This window comes from Oryx dammah, unplaced genomic scaffold (genome assembly GCF_014754425.2).
Source record: "Oryx dammah isolate SB20612 unplaced genomic scaffold, SCBI_Odam_1.1 HiC_scaffold_22, whole genome shotgun sequence".
Lineage (NCBI taxonomy): Eukaryota > Metazoa > Chordata > Mammalia > Artiodactyla > Bovidae > Oryx > Oryx dammah.
In genome coordinates this window covers 8,123,249-8,143,684 of record NW_024070206.1, presented here as the reverse complement: position 1 = coordinate 8,143,684, position 20,436 = coordinate 8,123,249, and positions in this window count along the sequence as shown.

Sequence of the window (20,436 nt, the reverse complement as noted above, 5' to 3'; positions counted from 1 at the left end):
AAGCATCAAAAGTAAGTTAACATTAAGAAAATGACATTGTGTTATTGGCATAGCTATAGATTTTTATAAGGAAGAGAAAAAATATCTTAATCACTTATAATAATCGTGATGAACATGTTTTTCAGGCCATAGGCTTATTTCCTGTAACACCCTGAAATAATTATTTACTTTTGCCCCAAATCTGTTTTTGGTTAATTGCATACAATTTCTGTTGATTACCTTAGAGGTGTGCTTAGATTCCAAAAGGCTGAATTTTGCCCATAACATAATACCCCAGTTGAATCTGGAAATTGTGCCTGTTGGAAAATAGATGCTGACTCAGATGGTGAATTATAACACAACTACATGTAGTCATGTACATGCCTTTTTGTCATTTAGAGCTCCTGATGCCATAATTAAATACATTTTTTGCTCTGGAAGAAACTGATAATATGATTATCAATTTGTCAAAGCTGTAGAGGTCCACTAATATAACAATTTGGCCTTGGTATTTAACATGTTTGCAGCTTTTTGTATTGGTAAAATTGAACAAAGCAGAGAATCATGAATTAAATGTATATCAGGTTTGAACCTTTAAGTTTGTTCTCTCTTGTTGTTGTTCGGTCACTCTTTGTGACCCCGTGGATGGCAGCATGCCAGGCCTCCATCACCAAATCCTGGAACTTGCTCAAACTCATGTCCATCAAGTTGGTGATGCCATCCAACCATCTTATCCTCTGTCATCCCCTTCTCCTCCTGCCTTCAATCTTTCCCAGCATCAGGGTCTTTTCCAATGAGTTGGCTCTTAATATAAAAACAAACAAAAACTTTACCTGCCAATGGTAAGCTTTTTAGTGTAGCTATGAAGTTTAGAAACACTTCATGATGGACTCTGGCAAGACACTCAGTAATGACTGCATTGACCTGCTGGGGGAAGTTCCCTGGAGTGCTTAAGGGACTGGTGAGATGAAGTCTATCAAACTGTGTGGACTGTGTGACTGTCAGACAGGAAGCCCATGCTTATTTCTTCCCAGGTAGGCTAAAAGCACAGCTTTATATAGTGAACACTAGAGGTACAGATCACCTGAGGAGGCGCATTGCAGATGTGTGTTTTTGTATGTAGGGATAGATGGAAATGCTGTATTTAATGTACTACTTTCACTGCTGTTTTGCCTACTGTAGTGAAATGTGCGTTAAACTTTCATGTATGCGTTGAGCACCTCATGTACTTCCATGCAATATCATCAAATAAATATATTTGCCTGTGTTTTCAAAATAAATGGTCACCCTATATAGTTCACTGATCCCTGAACAGCACAGTGACTTGGGTGACCAACCATCCTTGTTTGCCTGAGCCTAAGGAGTTTCTCAAGATCAGGACTCCCAGTCTTAAGATCAAGAAAGTTCCAGAAAAGCTCGACGAGAAAAGCTTACTGGTGACATAATAAGATGTGAAACAGTGAATATGTTCCACCTTCAATACTAGTATGGGAAGTGTGAAATCAACTGAATGTTAAATACTAATGTTAATTTACACAAAAGAGCAGTATCTGTGCTCTCTACCATAAGACCTGTGGTTGCCCTAGGTCTCAGGACTATTTTCTTTTTATTTTTTTTTAATTTTATTTTTTTACTTTACAATACTGTATTGGTTTTGCCATACATTGATGTGAATCCACCACAGGTGTACATGAGTTCCCAACTCTGAACCCCACTCCCACCACCCTCCCCATATCATCTCTCTGGGTCATCCCAGTGCACCAGCCCCAAGCATCCTGTATCCTGTATTGAACCTAGACTAGCAATTTGTTTCTTACAGGATAGTATACATGTTTCAATGCCATTCTCCCAAATCATCCTGCCCTCTCCCTCTCCCACAGAGTCCAAAAGTCTGCTCTTTACATCTGTGTCTCTTTTGCTGTCTCGCATACAGGGTTATCATTACCATCTTTCTAAATTCCATATATATGTGTTAGTATACTGTATTGGTGTTTTTCTTTCTGGCTTACTTCACTCTGTATAATCGGCTCCAATTTCATCCACCTCATTAGAACTGGTTCAAATGTATTCTTTTTAATGGCTGAGTATATGTACCACAGCTTTCTTATCCATTCGTCTGCTGATGGACATCTAGGTTGCTTCCATGTCCTGGCTATTATAAACAGTGCTGCGATGAACATTGGGGTACACGTGTCTCTTTCAATTTTGGTTTCCTCAGTGTGTATGCCCAGCAGAGGGATTGCTGGGTCATAAGGCAGTTCTTTTTGTAGTTTTAAAAGGAATCTCCACACTGTTCTCCATAGTGGCTGTACTAGTTTGCATTCCCACCAACAGTGTAAGAGGGTTCCCTTTTCTCCACACCCTCTCCAACATTTATTGCTTATAGACTTTTGGATTGCAGCCATTCTGACTGGTTGAAATGGTACCTCATTGTGGTCTTGATTTGCATTTCTCTGATAATGAGTGATGTTGAGCATCTTTTCATGTGTTTGTTAGCCATCCGTATGTCTTCTTTGGAGAAATGCCTGTTTAGTTCTTTGGCCCATTTTTTGATTGGGTCATTTATTTTTCTGGAATTGAGCTGCATAAGTTGCATGTATATTTTTGAGATTAGTTGTTTGTCAGTTGCTTCATTTGCTATTATTTTCTCCCATTCTGAAGGCTGTCTTGTCACCTTGCTTATAGTTTCCTTTGTTGTGCAGAAGCTTTTAATTTTAATTAGATTCCATTTGTTTATTTTTGCTTTTATTTCCAGTATTCTGGGAGGTGGATCATAGAGGATCCTGCTGTGATTTATGTCGGAGAGTGTTTTGCATATGTTCTCCTCTAGGAGTTTTATGGTTTCTGGTCTTACATTTAGATCTTTAATCCATTTTGAGTTTATTTTTGTGAATGGTGTTAGAAAGCATTCTAGTTTCATTCTTTTACAAGTGGTTGACCAGTTTTCCAAGCACCACTTGTTAAAGAGATTGTCTTTAATCCATTGTATATTCTTGCTTCCTTTGTCGAAGATAAGGTGTCCATAGGTGTGTGGATTTATCTCTGGGCTTTCTATTTTGTTCCATTGATCTATATTTCTGTCTTTGTGCCAGTACCATACTGTCTTGATGACTGTGGCTTTGTAGTAGAGCCTGAAGTCAGGCAGGTTGGTTCCTCCAGTTCCATTCTTCTTTCTCAAGATTGCTTTGGCTATTTGAGGTTTTTTGCATTTCCATACAAATTGTGAAATTATTTGTTTTAGCTCTGTGAAAAATACCGCTGGTAGCTTGATAGGGATTGCATTGAATCTGTAGATTGCTTTGGGTAGTATACTCATTTTCACTATGTTGATTCTTCCAATCCATGAACACGGTATATTTCTCCATCTATTAGTGTCCTCTTTGATTTCTTTCATCAGTGTTTTATAGTTTTCTATATACAGGTCTTTAGTTTCTTTAGGTAGATATATTCCCAAGTATTTTATTCTTTTCATTGCAATGGTGAATGGAATTGTTTCCTTAATTTCTTTTTCTGCTTTCTCGTTATTAGTGTATAGGAATGCAAGAGATTTCTGTGTGTTGATTTTATATCTCGCAACTTTACTATATTCATTGATTAGCCTTAATAATTTTCTGGTGGAGTCTTTAGGGTTTTCTATGTAGAGGATCATGTCATCTGCAAACAGTGAGAGTTTTACTTCTTCTTCTCCAATTTGGATTCCTTTTATTTCTTTTTCTGCTCTGATTGCTGTGGCCAAAACTTCCAGAACTATGTTGAATAGTAGTAGTGAAAGTGGGCACCCTTGTCTTGTTCTTGACTTTAGGGGAAATGCTTTCAATTTTTCACCATTGAGGATAATGTTTGCTGTGGGTTTGTCATATATAGCTTTTATTATGTTGAGGTATGTTCCTTCTATTCCTGCTTTCTGGAGAGTTTTTATCATAAATGGATGTTGAATTTTATCAAAGGCTTTCTCTGCATCTATTGAGATAATCATATGGCTTTTATTTTTCAATTTGTTAATGTGGTGAATTACATTGATTGATTTGCGGATATTGAAGAATCCTTGCATCCCTTGGATAAAGTCCACTTAGTCATGGTGTATGATCTTTTTAATGTGTTGTTGGATTCTGATTGCTAGAATTTTGTTAAGGATTTTTGCATCTATGTTCATCAGTGATATCGGCCTGTAGTTTTCTTTACTTGTGGCATCTTTGTCAGGTTTTTGTATTAGGGTGATGGTGGCCTCATAGAATGAGTTTGGAAGTTTACCTTCCTCTGCAATTTTCTGGAAAAGTTTGAGTAGGATAGGTGTTAGCTCTTCTCGAAATTTTTGGTAGAATTCAGCTGTGAAGCCGTCTGGACCTGGGCTTTTGTTTGCTGAAAGATTTCTGATTACAGTTTCAATTTCCATGCTTGTGATGGGTCTGTTAAGATTTTCTATTTCTTCCTGATTCATGTTTGGAAAGTTGTACTTTTCTAAGAATTTGTCCATTTCTTCCATGTTGTCCATTTTATTGGCATATGATTGCTGATAAAAAGTCTGTCTAGTCAAGGCTATGGTTTTTCCTGTGGTCATGTATGGATGTGAGAGTTGGACTGTGAAGAAGGCTGAGTGCCGAAGAATTGATGCTTTTGAACTGTGGTGTTGGAGAAGACTCTTGAGAGTCCCTTGGGCTGCAAGGAGATCCAACCAGTCCATTCTGAAGGAGAGCAACCCTGGGATTTCTCTGGAGGGAATGATGCTAAAGCTGAAACTCCAGTACTTTGGCCACCTCATGAGAAGAGTTGATTCATTGGAAAAGACTCTGATGCTGGGAGGGATTGTGGGCAGGAGGAGAAGGGGACGACCGAGGATGGGATGGCTGGATGGCATCACTGACTCAATGGACATGAGTCTGGGTGAACTCCAGGAGATGGTGATGGACAGGGAGGCCTGGTGTGCTGCGATTCATGGGGTCGCAAAGAGTCGGACACGACTGAGCAACTGAATTGAACTGAATTCTCTTATGATCCTTTGTATTTCTGTGTTGTCTGTTGTGATCTCTACATTTTTGTTTCTAATTTTATTGATTTGTTTTTTCTCCCTTTGTTTCTTGATGAGTCGGGCTAATGGTTTGTCAATTTTATTTATCCTTTCAAAGAACCAGCTTTTTGTTTTGTTGGTTTTTGCTATGGTCTCTTTTGTTTCTTTTGCATTTATTTCTGCCCTAATTTTTAAGATTTCTTTCCTTCTACTAACCCTGGGGTTCTCCATTTCTTCCTTTTCTAGTTGCTTTAGGTGTAGAGTTAGGTTATTTATTTGACTTTTTTCTTGTTTCTTGAGATATGCCTGTATTGCTATGAACTTCCCCCTTAACACGGCTTTTATAGTGTCCCACAGGTTTTGGGTTGTTGTGTTTTCATTTTCATCGTTTCTATACATATTTTGATTTCTTCTGTGATTTGTTGGTTATTCAGAAGTGTGTTGTTCAGCCTCCATATGTTGGAATTTTTAATAGTTTTTCTCCTGTAATTGAGATCTAATCTTAATGCATTATGTTCAGAAAAGATGCTTGGAATGATTTCAATTTTTTTGAATTTATCAAGGCTAGATTTATGGCCCAGGATGTGATCTATCCTGGAGAAGGTTTCGTGAGCACTTGAGAAAAAGGTGAAATTCATTGTTTTAGGGTGAAATGTCCTATAGATATCAATTAGGTCCAACTCGTCTATTGTATCATTTAAAGTTTGTGTTTCTTCGTTAATTTTCTGTTTAGTTGATCTGTCCATAGGTGTGAGTGGGGTATTAAAGTCTCCCACTATTATTGTGTAATTGTTAATTTCCCCTTTCACGCTTGTTAGCATTTGTCTTACATATTGAGGGGCTCCTATGTTGGGTGCATATATATTTATAATTGTTATATCTTCTTCTTGGATTGATCCTTTGATCATTATGTAGTCGCCTTCTTTGTCTCTTTTCTCAGCCTTTGTTTTAAAGTCTATTTTATCTGATATGAATATAGCTACTCCTGCTTTCTTTTGGTCTCTATTTGCATGGAATATCTTTTTCCAGCCCTTCACTTTCAATCTGTATGTGTCCCTTGTTTTGAGGTGGGTCTCCTGTAGACAACATACATAGGGGTCTTGTTTTTGTATCCATTCAGCCAGTCTTTGTCTTTTGGTTGGGGCATTCAACCCATTTACGTTTAAGGTAATTGTTGGTAAGTATGATCCCGTTGCCATTTACTTTATTGTTTTGGGTTTGGGTTTATACACTCTTTTTGTGTTTCCTGTCTAGAAAATATCCTTTAGCAATTGTTGGAGAGCTGGTTTGGTGGTGCTGAATTCTGTCAGCTTTTGCTTGTCTGTAAAGCTTTTGATTTCTCCTTCATATTTGAATGAGATCCTTGCTGGGTATGGTAATCTGGGCTGTAGGTTATTTTCTTTCATCACTTTAAGTATGTCTTGCCATTCCCTCCTGGCCTGAAGAGTTTCTATTGAAAGATCAGCTGTTATCCTTATGGGAATCCCCTTGTGTGTTATTTGTTGTTTTTCCCTTGCTGCATTTAATATTTGTTCTTTATGTTTGAAATTTGTTAATTTGATTAATATGTGTCTTGGGGTGTTTCACCTTGGGTTTATCCTGTTTGGGACTCTCTGGGTTTCTTGGACTTGGGTGATTATTTCCTTCCCCATTTTAGGGAAGTTTTCAACTATTATCTCCTCAAGTATTTTCTCATGGTCTTTCTTTTTGTCTTCTTCTTCTGGGACTCCTATAATTCGAATGTTGGAGCGTTTCATATTGTCCTGTAGGTCTCTGAGATTGTCCTCATTTCTTTTAATTTGTTTTTCTTTTTTTCTCTCTGATTCATTTATTTCTACCATTCTACTATTTCACTAATCCTATCTTCTGCCTCTGATATTCTACTATTTGTTGCCTCCAGAGTGTTTCTGATCTCATTTATTGCTATATATTGACTGTTTTTTATTTCTTCTAGGTCCTTGTTAAACCTTTCTCAATCCTTGTCTCCAGACTATTTATCTGTGATTCCATTTTAATTTCAAGATTTTGGATCATTTTCACTATCATTATTTGGAATTCTTTATCAGATAGATTCCCTATCTCTTCCTCTTTTGTTTGGTTTGGTGGGCATTTATCCTGTTTCTTTACCTGCTAGGTATTTCTCTGTCTCTTCATCTTGGTTATATTACTGCGTTTGGGGTGGCCTTTCTGTATTCTGGCAGTTTGTGGAGTTCTCTTTATTATGGAGTTTACTCACTGTGGATGGGGTTGTATAAGTGGCTTGTCAAGGTTTCTTGGTTAGGGAAGCTTGTGTCGGAGTTCTGGTGGCTGGAGCTGGATTTCTTCTCTCTGGAGTGCAATGAAGTGTCCAGTAATGAGTTATGAGATGTCAGTGGTTTTGGAGTAACTTGAGCTGCCTGTATATTGAAGCTCAGGGGTGTGTTCCTGTGTTGCTGGAGAATTTGCATGGTATGTCTTGCTCTGGAACTTGTTGGCCCTTGGGTGGTGCTTGGTTTCAGTGTGGGTATGAATGCGTTTGATGAGCTCCTATCGATTAATGTTCCCTGGAGTCAGGAGTTCTCTGGTGTTCTCAGGATTTGGACTTAAGCCTCCTGCTTCTGGTTTTCAGTTTTATTTTTACTGTAGCCTCAAGACTTCTCCATCTATACAGCACCAATGATAAAACATCTAGGTTAGAAATGAAAAGTTTCTCCACATTGAGGGACATCCAGAGAGGTTCACTGAATTACATGGAGAAGAGAAGAGGGAGGGGGGGAGTTAGAGGTGACTGGAATGAGATGAGGTGGGATCAGAAGAGGAGAGAGCAAGCTAGCCAGTAATCACTTCCTTATGTGTGCTCCACTCTCTGGACTGCTCACAGATGTTCGTGGAGTTATACAGAGAAGAGGAGAGGGTGGAAGGAGACAGAGGTGGCCAGGAGGGTAAAAGAAGGAAATGAAAAGGAGAGAGACAGATCCAGCCAATAAACAGTTCCCTAAGTGTTCTCCACCATCTGGAACACACAGAGATTCAGAGTTGGGTAGAGAAGAGAAGGGGGAGGGAGGAGACAGAGGCAACCTGGTGGGAGAAAAAGGAGAGTCCAAAGGAGGAGAGAGCGGTCCAGCCAGTAATCTCGCTCTCAAGTAAAAATGGGTACTGAAGATTGGGTTTTTAAAGGTACAAAATTGATAACAAATACCCAAAGCAAAGATTAAAAATCTGGAGTAGAGGTTGGATTTTCAAAAATACAATATTAAAGAAGAGACAAAAAAGAAGAAAAAAAAAAAAAACAAAGTCACAAGAATTGTTAAAAAAAAAACCAAAACAACAACCACAAAAAAATATATATATGGCATTTGCTTTAAGAACTTAAAAATTTTTAAATGTTAAAATTAAAAAAAAAAGAAGAAAAAGAAAAGAAGAAAAAACAAAACAAAAAAAGAATGATTGTAAAAATAGTAAAGGTGTATCTGGGACTTTGTCTGGTGTTGTTGTGGGCAGTGTAGGGTCAGTTCATTTTCGGATAGTTCCTTGGTCTGGCTTATATTTCTTAAGATCTATACTTCCAAGGTGGTTCCCTCTGTTTTAGCTTCTTCTGTTTGCTGGTCTCTTCGGTGTCTGTTTTCCGCCCGGACACAAAGGGGACGGTGGTGGACACTTTTTCTTATTTTTTAGGCTCACTTATTCAGTCGCGCTGTGGGGAGGGAGGGACGCTGCAAACCAATAACACTGGCGTGTGTTCGCAGTGTCTCAGCCCTGCTGGGCCTGTCCCCGCTCACAGCGCACACCGCTCAGGCTCTAGGTTGCTCTGCCAGGAACCGTCTGAGGCTGGCCCTAGGCTGCATACCCCTCCCCGGTCTAAGCCGCTCAAACTCAGGCACTCACGTAGTCCTCAGAGGCGCAGACTCCGTTGGGCCTGCACTTTGTGCCCTTCCCAGGTCCAAGCAGCTCGGGAGTTTGGCGAGCATGGTCACTGCGACTTATCACCTTTCCCATCCCTGCTGCTCAGTTTTCTGGGTGTACAACTGGCACCACTTTTTTAGGCATATGGTGACTGTCCAGAACCCCAAGAAGTCTTAGTTAGCAAAGAAGCTTGCTTGCAGTTTGGAAGTTTTTCTGGGGCTGCGATTGCCCCCTTCCAGCCCTTCCGGCTCTGGCTGCCTGTCACCGGAGGGGGATGGTCTGCAGCGGGTTAATTCTGTTCCATCCTTTGTTCTGTGTGCAGTCTTAGAGGTGTCTTATGTTAGAGCTTTTCGCGTGGTAGCTATCCCCCAGTCTGGTTTGCTAGCCCAAGTTAGTTCGCTCTGGTTACACTTGGGGCATTCTGGCCGGATTCTTAAAAAGCACTGCAGCCCATGCCTCCCTGCCCAGCTCCTGCTTGGTAGTGGCGGAGGCAGGCGTCTGTGCTGCTTATCCACTGGGGGAGTTACCGTTGGGCTTGTAATCTGTTGCTTTTAATTATTTATTTATTTTTCCTCCCTGTTATGTTGCCCTCTGTGCTTCCAAGGCTCGCCACAGACTCAGCCACGAGAGTGTTTCCTGGTGTTTGGAAACTTCTCTCTTTTCAAGACTCCCTTTCCTGGGACAGAGCTCCCTCCCTACCTCTTTTGTCTCTTTTTTCCATCTTTTATATTTTTCCAACCTGTTTTTAAAGACAATGATCTGCTTTTCTGGGTGCCTGATGTCCTCTGCCAGCATTCAGAAGTTGTTTTGTGAAGTTTACTCAGTGTTGAAATGTTCTTTTGATGAATTTGTGTGGGAGAAAGTGGTCTCCCTGTCCTATTCCTCTGCCATCTTAGGACCACCCCCAGGACTATTTTCATTATTATCCTCTACTTGGTATTTATAACATACAACAGTGAATGACAACCAAGACTTTGTGGACCAACTCTGCTAGCCACATCAGATTCCAGCATGGAACCATAAAGGTGCAACATCTAAACAAAAGCAGAATTAATTAATACTGCAAGGATTTGTAAACCTTTTCCTCAAACTTAGAGGGACATTTAAAGGAAATATTAAACTAGAAAAGGCTGGAAGAAAAGGAAGTATAATCTACTGGTTTTGTGACTGCCTCTTGTTTCTTACGCAGTTGTCTTAATGAGCTCGAGAAACAGGGCAAAGAGTCAGGATTCTGGAGTCAGACAGGACTGGGAAGGAATCCTTGACTGTGTAACCTCGATCAAGTTGCTTAACCTCTATGGTCTCGCCTCTGAAATGAGACATGTTTAGTCGAAATCATTTTCCTTTGTCATATACTCTCAGAGAATTAAATTTCTTTTCATGAGAGCACGGAGCTTAATGGTGATTATCTGCTGTGTCAATCTCCCTGTGAGCTCTACGAGAGGAGTGGCCATCTCTCTTTTTATTTTAACTGCATTGCCATAGTGGGTGTTCAGTCATTTTCTGTTGAATGGAAGAGTGAAGGATTTTTGTGAGGACTATGTGAAACAGCTTACATGTTGGATTCTAGGAACCTTCTTTACCTGTCTCCCCCATCAAACACACTGGAAAAGTTGTAGTTACAGTCTTGCTTCTGTATTTGTAGAAAAAGATTTAGTTAGTAGATCTGTTGTAAATGTATAGAGAAACTGAAAATCCAAAGATCAGATAGGGTATCTTCATGTTCATCAAATCTGCTTATTTAGTCAAAACATTGATTCCTAACCAATTATTTGGGGGTCATGTACTTGCAAATTTAGATTATGGCTAAGTATTATGACCACAGAGATCTGCTGGTTTATTTTGTTGTGACTAGTAGTCCTATTTCTATAGTGAGGATGAACTGATTACCAACAATTTAGATGGATTGCATACATTTTCAAATATCTGTTTATGCCAAATTTGAGCCCAGTTATTGCATTCCAGATAAGAATTGTGTCTGAGCAGGCAGTAAAAAGTGACGACTGGCAGGAAGTTTATTTTATTTTACCCAGTCAACTCAGTATTTCAGCTGTATGTGATTTTCCATCCAAATTATGTAGTTGATTGCTTCAATTTTTTTACTTTCTTCTGCATATCTAGACACATCATTAGAACTGACAAAGAAGATGAAAGAATTTAAGTGGCGTGCCTATCTCTACAGCACAGGGCCTTATGAGAAGGATAATCCTTGGAATTACTCCTTTCTAAAACAATTCATATAAAACAGGCCATACTATTTATTTGTACAGGGAACACTGTTTAGCTCACCAATAAGTTGATATGGAGTGGATAGAAAAAATTCAGTTGTATACTATTTTTATAGCAAACTGATTTTACTATAAAATTCCAATACCCTTTCAAGGAGTCCTTTAATTTTGTGTGTGTTTTTGAAGAGTTATCTAGCTATAACGATTCAAGCGTTTTAATGGCTGTTCCATGACTTGATCCCCAAAATCAACGGTGGATGGTGGAAAAATCTAACAGTGGATGGTGGACTGTCACTGTTTTCATCCAGAGTAGTCTTCTTATTGTTATTTTCTTACCTTCCCATGCACTCTGCTCTTCCTGAGCCTATTACTCTCAGCTGTACTTTCTTTATTTAAAAAATATTTATTTATTGACTGCTGGGTCTTCATTGCTGTGCGAGGGGGCTACTCTCTAGTTGCAGTGCACTGGCTTCTCATTGCACTGGATTTTCTTACAGAGAATGGGTTCTAAGATGAGCGGGCTTCAGTAGTTGTGGCTCACGGGCCAGTTGCTCTGCAGCACATGAAATCGTCCAGGACCAGGGATCCAACCCGTGTCTCCTGCATTGACAGGCAGATTCTTTACCACTGGACCACCAGGGAAGTTCTCAGCCATACTGTCTTAATGATTGGAAGTGAGGATTAAATTGAAAACATACAAACCAAACAAAAAAACCTTGTGAATAATTATTTTATGCATAAACCTAATAAGAATGCAAAATATTGGTTGTAGCTGACACAAAAATACTGGGGGTTTGCCACAAATTCCATTTTAATTTCTACATAGTTGATGTAAATAGAGAAGGAAAAATCTCTTCTTCTACCCATCTCGGGTTCTCCAGCTAAGACTTATAATTAAACTGACCAAAGGCAGATTAGCCAGGGAAAGACACACAGATGTTTATTAACATGGGTACCATGCATGTATCACATGCAGTACTAGAGATGAGGAACTTGCAGGTTTTGGTAGCATTTTAGCAGAGGAACTAAACATTTTTAGAGAAGTGACAAGACAAAGGAGAAAGGCCTTGAGTTTCTAGGGACAGCATATTGTGGAACAGCAAATACATGAGAAACTAATGGAAGCCAAGACCAGTTAGCAAAGTTTGTTACGTAGATTCAGATTGAAACCTGAAGGAGATAACTTCCTTCACAAAAAGCAGTAGACACTGTATGAAGAATAATGATTCCTTATTTTCTGTCTTCTCCATGATAAAAAACATATTAATTCTATAGAAGGTGGGATGCAAGTAAAAGTTCTTGGAGAATAACATCCTCTCAGTTCAGTTCAGTCGCTCAGTTGTGTCTGACTCTTTGTGACCACATAGACTGCAGCACGCCAGGCTTCCTTGTCCATCACCATCTCCTGGAGCTTACTCAAGCTCATGTCCATCGAGTCGGTGATGCCATCCAACCATCTCATCCTTTGTTGTCCCCTTCTCCTCCCGCCTTCAGCCTTTCTCAGCATCAGGGTCTTTTCCAGTGAGTCAGTTCTTTGTATCAGGTAGCCAAAGCATTAGAGCTTCAGCTTCAACATCAGTCCTTCCAATGAATATTCAGGACTGATTTCCTTTGGGGTTGACTGGTTTGATCTTTTTGCAGTTCAAGGGACTCGCAAGTGTCTTCTCCAACACCACTGTTCAAAAGCATCAATTCTTGGGCGCTCAGCTCTCTTCATGGTCCAACTCTCACACCCATACATGGCTACTGGAAAAACCATAGCTTTGACTATATGGACCTTTGTTAGTAAAGTAATGTCTCTGCCTTTTAATATGCTGTCTAGGTTTGTCACAGCTTTCCTTCCAAGGAGCAAGTGTCTTTAATTTCATGGCTGCAGTCACCATCTGCAATGATTTTGGAGCCCAAGAAAATAAAGTCTGTCACTGTTTCCATTGTTTCCCAATCTATTTGCCATGAAGTGATGGGACCAGATACCATGATCTTCATTTTTTAAATGTTGAGTTTTAAGCCAGCTTTTTCACACTCCTCTTTGACTTTCATCAAGAGACTCTTTAGTTTCTTTTTGCTTTCTGCCATAAGGGTGGTGTCATCTGTGTATCTGAGGTTATTGATATTTCTTCCTGCAATCTTGATTTCAGCTTGTGCTTCATCCAGCCTGGCATTTCACATGATGTACTCTGCATATAAGTTAAATAAGTAGGATGACAATACACAGCCTTGATGTACTCCTTTCCCAATTTGGAACCAGTCCATTGTTCCATGTCCGGTTCTAATTGTTGCTTCTTGACCTGCATATAGATTTCTCAGGAGGCATATCAGGTGGTCTGGTATTCCTATCTGTTTAAGAATTTTCCACAATTTGTTGTGAGCCATACAGTCAAAGGCTTTACTGTAGTCAATGAAGCAGAAATAGATGTTTTTGTGGAATTTTCTTGCTTTTTCTGTGATCCAACAGGTGTTGGCAATTTGATCTCTGGTTCCTCTGCCTTTTCTAAATCTAACTTGAACATCTGGAAGTTCTTGGTTCGTGTACTGTTAAAGCCTAGCTTGGAGAATTTTGAGCATTACTTTGCTAGCATGTGAGATGAGTGCAATTGTATGGTAGTTTGAACATTCTTTGGCATTGCCTTTCTTTGGGATTGGAATGAAAACTGACCTTTTCCAGTCCTGTGGCCACTGCTGAGTTTTCCAAATTTGCTGGCATATTGAGGGCAGCACTTTCACAGGATCATCTTTGAGAATTTGAAATAGCTCAACTGGAATTCCATCACCTCCACTAGCTGTGTTCATAGCAATGCTTCCTAAGGCCCAGTTGACTTCACATTCCATGTCTGGCCCTAGGTGAGTGATCACACCATTGTGGTTATCTGGGTCATGAAGATCTTTTTTGTATAGTTCTTCTGTGTATTCTTGCCACCTCTTCTTAATATCTTCTGCTTCTGTTTGATCTATGTCATTTCTGCCCTTTATTGTACCCATTTTGGGGCACAAGATGAAATGTTCATACCAAGGGATGAAATGGCCCCTTGGTATCTCTAATTTTCTTGAAGATATCTCTAGTCTTCCCATTCTATTGCTTTCCTCTATTTCTTTGTATTGATCACTGAAGAAGGCTTTCTTATTGCTCCTTGCTATTCTTTGGAACTCTGCATTCAGATGAGTATATCTTTCCTTTTTTCCTTTGCCTTTAACCTCTCTTCTTTTCTCAGCTATTTGTGCGGCCTCCTCAGACAACCATTTTGCCTTTTCGCATTTCTTCTTCTTGGGGATGGTTTTGATCACTGCACTCTGTACAATGTTGTGAACCTCCATCCATAGTTTTTCAGGCACTCTATCTATCAGATCTAATCTGTTGAATCTATTTGTCCCTTCCACTGTATAATCATAAGGGATTTGATTTAGGTCATAATAACGTCCTCAAGAATGTTTAAATACAGTGGAACTGGTCAAGACGGAAATTTCCATAACTTCCTTTTTGATTGTTCAGAGAAGGCTTCTAAGCACTAGGAAAACAGTGGTAAGTGAGGCAGTCATGTCACTCTGTTCTGGTTTTGGGCTGGGGTATTTTTTGTGGGGCCAGTGCAAGTGGCAGAGATGCCCCCTCTGACCTTCATTCTTTTATGTTCAGACTTAATAATATAAAGGCCTGTCTGGGAGGTTTCTGTTCTATACACATCCCGTTATTTCTGCCCTATCAAATGTTAAGGTGGTATTTTATGCTGGCTCATGTCTAAACTTTTTTTTTTTTTCTTCAGATTTCAAGTTTGAATGTTTGTGATCTCTCGTCAAAGGAAACTAGGCTGCTGCTCTTTTTGGGGTCACACAAGGACGTGGGCAGCACTTTGGCTACAAGTCATCCACAATAGCCAGAAAGATGGAGCCAAAAGACAAAACCATATTTGAAGAAGACATCTAGTATCGAAACTAGATTTGCCAATTTGGTTGTCAGAGGAGTGGGATGGTGGTGGGGGACAAATGTGGGGAACTTTCTAGAGTTCTGTATCTAGAAGAAAAACATAAATCAGAAATGAGATGACAGAGGTCAAGACATGGGTCATAAGTAGAGTTGGGTGTTGACTGTATGATGTATGTGTGTGTCATTTGGGTCAGAAGGCACAGGGTTTGGTTTGGTATTAACATGTACACACTACTGTATATAAAATGGGTAAACAAGGACCTACTGTATAGCACAGGAAACTATTTAATATCTTATAATAACCTTTAGTGGAAAAGAATCTGAAAGAGTATACGCACATATGTGCGCGCACACACCCACACACATGATGGTGATGGTTTAGTTGTTAAGTTGTTATGCTACTTAACAACTGACTCATGCTACCCCATAGACTGTTGCCCTCCCTGCTCCTCTGTCCATGGAATTTTCCAAGCAAGAATACTTGAGTGGGTTGCCATTTCCTTGCGTATTCTTTACCTTTGAGCCACCAGGGAAGCCTTATATATATCAAGTGTCTAATCAAGAAACTTGCTCAGTCATGTCCGACTCTTTGTGACCCCATGGACTGTAGCCTACCAGGCTTCTCTGTCCATGGGATTTTCCAGGCAAGAATACTGGAGTGGGTTACCATTTCCTTCTCCAGGGGATCTTCCTGACCCAGGGATCGAACCCGGGTCTCCCGCATTGGAGGCAGGCGCTTTAACCTCTGAGCCACCAGGGAAGTTATATATACACTTTGGCCACTGATGCAAAGAACCAACTCATTGGAAGAGACCCTGATGCTGGGAAAGATTGAAAGCAATAGGAGAAGAGGGGCAGCAGAGGATGAGGTAGTTATCTCTGACTCAATGAACGTGAATTTCAGCAAACTCTGGGAGACAGTGAAGAACTGGGAAATCTGGCATGCTACAGTTTGTGTATTGCAAAGAGTCGGACATGACTTAGCTACTGAACACACACACACACACACACACAGGTAACTGAATCACTTTGCTGTACACCTGAAACTAATACAACATTGTAAGTTAACTACAGTTGAATAAAATAATGAGTAAAAAATAATGAAAAGGAGGTGCATCGTTTAAGGACCTGAATAAAGGATTTGAGGGGCTTCCCAGGTGGCACTAGTGCTAAAGAAACCATCTGCCAGTGCAGGAGGCACAAGAACCTCGGGTTTGATCCCTGGTCAGGAAGATCCCCTGGAGGAGGGATGGCAACCCACCCCAGTATTCTTGCCTGGAGAATCGCGTGTGCAGAGGAGCCTGGTGGGCTACAGTCCATAGGATTGCAAAGAGCTGGTCACCACTGAAGCGACATAGCACCTGCACACAAGGGATTTAAAGCATGTGTCAAATTTTATACCTGCTGAGTAACTGAAGCTATTTGTCCTAATCTAGTGATGAACTTAGTTCCTTCTGTGTCTCCTACTTTTGAAAATTTGCCAGTCAGGATATGACTTTGTTTTAAAAGAAGGAATCTTCTCTTAAATATGCAGTTCCATTTATCATAATAGAAGAAACAGACTGGAAATGAGAAAGAGAATAAGAAAAAAGGGGGGGATATAAGTGACAAATATTAAAATACATGCATTATAAAATGTGTCATAAAAATATAAAACATGTATTGGGAGAATATCCCCCAGATAACTAAAGTGACTTAAGTACATTTATAGTGTTTGTGGTACTTAAAAGACAGGAATTAAATTTCTACTACTTTAATCTGGAGGAAGGACTAGATAAAATTCAGTGTCTTTCAGCATGTATAAAATTTTGAAAGGTATAGGTGATAAATATAAAAAAGGAATTTCTTCCCCAATTAGTTTTGATTTCAGTTCAACAGGACGTGAGTGGAATACTCAGTTTCACATGGCACACCATCCTGGGCTTTGTTTTCTGCAAAGAATAAGGTGAAATTACAGGAAAGCCTCAGCTCTTGTATCACACCATCATATTGTTCCTCCGCAGACTTGTCAACATGAAGAGAGTCTATGTTATGGCTGATGGTTATGTTTGAGCCATGTATTAATACAGTGTTTCTCAGAACGGAGACATACATGGAGGCTTTTTAGTGGAAAAAATTCCAATCCTTTCAATGTTGAAAAAATATTTTTATCATAATGTTACTTGAAATGTGTAGATATGCAAGGATTATTATACAATATGGGGAATATAGCCAGTATTTTGTAATAACTATAAATGCAGTGTATCCTTTAAAAACTTTATAAAAATGTGTAAGTGTGACACTATCATATTCTCTTTCTACTCAGCTATTAAAACAAGTAAAAAACCACAATAAATTTACAAATTAAATAAAACCAATACATTAAAACCATCAAATGCAAATTAGCACGATTGATTTCATGTGGTGGATAATGTTGTATTACTGAAATTAAATTGCCTGTTGCAACAGGAACTTTCAACCTCAGGTGCATAGATCTTGGCTGAGGAATGCCCTACAATAATGCTGGGACCCTCTTTATGTCATCCTAAGGAGGAGTGTGGTCTAGTGGATACCATGTGGGATTTCAGTTCAGTCAGTTCAGTCGCTCAGTCGTGTCCGACCCTTTGCGACCCCATGAATCGCAGCACGCCAGCCCTTCCTGTCCATCACCATCTCCCAGAGTTCACTCAAACTCACGGCCAGCGAGTCCGTGATGCCATCCAGCCATCTCATCCTCGGTCGTCCCCTTCTCCTCCTGCCCCCAATCCCTCCCAGCATCAAACTCTTTTCCAATGAGTCAACTCTTCGCATGAGGTGGCCAAAGTACTGGAGCTTCAGCTTTAGCATCATTCCTTCCAAAGAAATCCCGGGGCTGATCTCCTTCAGAATGGACTGGTTGGATCTCCTTACAGTCCAAGGGACTCTCAAGAGTCTTCTCCAACACCACAGTTCAAAAGCATCAATTCTTCAGTGCTCTGCCTTCTTCACAGCCCAACTCTCACATCCATACATGACCACTGGAAAAACCATAGCCTTGTCTAGACAGACCTTAGTCGGCAAGGTAATGTCTCTGCTTTTGAATATGCTATCTAGGTTGGTCATAACTTTTCTTCCAAGGAGTAAGCGACCTTAGACAAGTTAATTTTTAAGCCTTATTTTTCTCATCTGTAAAATGGGTGGGTGGATGTTTTGAGGATTAGTGAGATCATTTAGGACATCTGGCACATAGAAGGCATTCTATAACTATTAGTTCCTTCCGTCTTCCTCATTAATCCACAATCTTGGATTTCCAAAAAGAACTGCAGCTATCAGACTATACTAAAAACCAACTAGCTAAGACTTAATTTGGAGTCACAATACTAAAAGCTCAGCACCACCCCCTACGTTTTTTTCCACTATGGTTCCTTATGCTTTCTCCCTCCATTCATATGTTCTTCTAGACAGTATCACATGTCCCAGTTGAACTCAGAATTTAAGGTCCAGATCAAATGCAGCCAAGGTAGCTTTTCTAAATTCTTGAGTAGAGTGAATCACTCCCTTCTTGTAACGTCCAAGGCACTTAGTTTGTACCTCTCGTGAGTTCCTCAGATTTGTAAAGCGGCTGGGTATGACTGACACAGCGGTGGAGCCTTGAGGATGGGCCCGGAGGACAGCTTTCCCATGACACAGCCCAGTCAAGCACTGCTGGGAAATGACTTCAGATGACCTGCCCCACTGAAGCAGTCACGGCGAGGCCCCTCAACACTCCAGGGAGGTCGGCTGCATCAGTTCCGCGGATTACTGACCTCCCATTAGCCCTTTCAGCCAGTCATGCACAGTGCGCAATCCTGTCAACAGCTTCATTTGTATCTTTTTCAAACTGGAATATAGTTTTGCTTTATCATGTTGTGTTAGTTTCTGCTAAACAGCATAGTGAACATGAGTGAGTGCTAAGTCACTTTAGTTGTGTCTGACTCTTTGTGGCCCTATGGACTATAACCCACCACGCTCCTCTGTCCATGGGATTCTCCAGGCAAGAATATTGGAGTGGGTTGCCATTTCCTTCTCCTGGGGATCTTCCCGACCCAGGGATTGAACCCATGTCTTTTACGTTTCCTCCATTGGCAGGCAGGTTCTTTACCACTAGCGCCATCTGGGAAGCCTTTGTATACACATATCCCGTCTTTTTTGGATTTCCTTCCCATTTAGGTCACCACAGGGCACTGAGTAGAGTTCCCTGTGCTGTATAGTCGGTTCTCATTAGTTATTTTATACATAGTAGTAGTGTATACATGTCAATCCCAGTCTCCCAATCCATCCCCACCCCCCCATGTCCATACATTTGTTCTCTACATCTGTGTCTCTATTTCTGCTTTGCAGATAAGTTCATCTCTACCATCTTTCTAGATTCCACATATGTGTATTAATATATGATATTTGTTTTTCTCTTTCTGACTTCACTCTGTGTGGCAGTCTCTAGGTCCCTCTATGTTTCTGCAAATGGCACAGTTTCTTTCCTTTTTCTGGCTGAGTAATATTCCACTGTATATGCGTACCACATCTTCTTTATCCATTCCTCTGGTGATGGACATTTGGGGTGCTTCCATGTCCTGGGGCAGCCTCATTTCTTTAGAAGAAAGGAAGTGGTAACTCAGTGTGTGGTGAGGTGGGGCTCAGGTCATGAAACTTCAGTTGTAAGAAAGCTGCTCTCCTGGCAAGGAGACACTGCTCAGTGGCTGAACTGCTGCCGATCTGGACAGGAAGCTGAGTCAGCTTGTGGATTAGCCTCTGAGGAAGAGGTGGTGAGGGAGATTCATACACTAGAGTCCCAGGAGGGATGGAAGAGACCAGAAAATGAGGCCAGTGCATAAAGCAGACTCAGCCACAGGGGAGGGGAGATCTGCTGAAGAAGGGACGCTGTCAGGACAAAGATGTGATTTCTGCTGCCTTTGGTGAGGACAACTGAACAGAGGTAGTCAAATGTACACCAAAAAAAGGTCCAAGGAAACCCATGTTTGGAGTAGAATGGACCACTCCCCAGGCAGAAGCCCTGCCCCTGGTTCATCTTAATATCTGAAAACCCGGTAGTGACTGAGAATAAACGTTTCTCTCTGTGAGGGATGTGTGCAACAGTGTAGCATTCCTCAACCTGACCAGGGGAGGTTTTTAAAAAAATCCAGATTTCTAGGCTACATCTCAGACAGACCTGCAGGGTCAGAATCATCAGGGAAAAGGCTGATCTGGAGTTTAGAATTTTTTTTTCCTAAAAAAATCCCTTCTCTGGGGATTCTTAAAATCAGTCCGGTTTAGGATGCCCTGTTGTGCCTGGAAGGGCTCACAGCTGGAAATCAGAAAGTCTGAGTCTGAATCAGGGCTTCAGTGCTTACTCATTGAGGGGTGCTGTGTGAGCAGCATAACCTCTAGGAACCTCAGTTTCCTCAAATGCAAAAAGGGCATCCTTTTCCTTC